The sequence below is a fragment of the Tachypleus tridentatus genome, chromosome 5 (assembly GCF_004210375.1).
Source record: "Tachypleus tridentatus isolate NWPU-2018 chromosome 5, ASM421037v1, whole genome shotgun sequence".
NCBI lineage: Eukaryota > Metazoa > Arthropoda > Merostomata > Xiphosura > Limulidae > Tachypleus > Tachypleus tridentatus.
Window position 1 is genome coordinate 42,925,948 of NC_134829.1, and position 308 is coordinate 42,926,255.

The following is a 308-nucleotide window of genomic DNA, read 5'->3' on the forward strand; positions in this document are numbered from 1 at the left end:
TGTAATAGCATCACCTCAAACTTCAGACTTTATGACACGCAGCCCAACAAACTGACCACCAGGCTAAACCCAACCGGTTTTATCGATCAAAATTAATAAATTCTTGAAAAAATTAAACTGTTTTACGTAATACAAACTACAGTTATACTAGACAGCGATGTTAAAACACTTTGTACGTAAAACAACAATATTCGAACTGATAACTTCGTCAATCTTACTTCTTTAGACAAACTCAGGATGAGCTGATAAGAGAGTGCACTATAAAGACGATTTTGTGTCATGGGGAAGAACATTGTATCAGTAATTTG